We start from the raw sequence: 579 nt of genomic DNA on the forward strand, positions 1-579 counted from the left end.
TGAATTTGCAAACCCCGGTGAGGAAGTATTTGTTACCCCGTGTTGACCGTGGTAGGGGTCCCACCCAATCTATTTGGAGGTCCGACCATGGGAAGGTCATTCCTTTCCGTCGCAGTGGTGTGCGGTGGTTTGGATTTGCCGGTTGGAACTGGCAACACACCAGGCATCCTTTTACGTACTCTGCCACGTCTTGCTGCATGCCAGGCCAGTATGCTACTTGCTTGAGCGTTTCGTAGGTGGCCTTTGGAGCCATGGTGTCCAGCGCATGGTGAATCGTGGGCATGTGTCAGCATTATCCCCCTTTGGCCCTGAGGGACTACGAGCTTTGGCGCAGTGAGGGGCTCAGGGACATATGTGAGGACGCCACCAGCATGTGCTTGATAGAGTTGAGCGTGCAGAGATCATAGGAAGTGACTAGGTCGGAGGTGGGAATGGGATGAGTTAATGGGTCTGAAAGGTGAGCTGCAATAGTTTGCAGTGTTGGATCCGAAGCTTGGAGGGTGAGGAGATCATCAGCGGCGAATTGAGGTGAGAGTTCAACGTGGGAGGAGGCGGGGTTTGCGCGCCAGTGGCGTGCTG

This window comes from Sinocyclocheilus grahami, unplaced genomic scaffold, assembly GCF_001515645.1.
Source record: "Sinocyclocheilus grahami isolate Dianchi unplaced genomic scaffold, SAMN03320097.WGS_v1.1 scaffold241.1, whole genome shotgun sequence".
Classification (NCBI taxonomy): Eukaryota; Metazoa; Chordata; class Actinopteri; order Cypriniformes; family Cyprinidae; genus Sinocyclocheilus; species Sinocyclocheilus grahami.